The sequence below is a fragment of the Penaeus monodon genome, chromosome 24 (assembly GCF_015228065.2).
Source record: "Penaeus monodon isolate SGIC_2016 chromosome 24, NSTDA_Pmon_1, whole genome shotgun sequence".
Lineage (NCBI taxonomy): Eukaryota > Metazoa > Arthropoda > Malacostraca > Decapoda > Penaeidae > Penaeus > Penaeus monodon.
The window spans coordinates 15110446-15110708 of NC_051409.1; positions in this window are offsets into that span (position 1 = coordinate 15110446).

Here is a 263-nt window from a genome sequence, read left to right on the forward strand (position 1 = left end):
CAACTGTAAATCATGCTATAGAACAGACAAACCATAATGATAAAGATGAAATGACTCAAAAAAAAAATGCAGAGGAAATGGCTCGAAAAAAAAAAATTATACTCCAACACAAAATTAAACAATGATGTCGAATTTCAAACATAGCGTCATGCATTGCATATTACATGCTTGTGCGTTTTTGTTTGCACTAGACAATACATTATTTATGCTTTATTTTATTCTTGAAGACAAAGTTTTTTTTTTCGTGAAAGCACAATGATTTG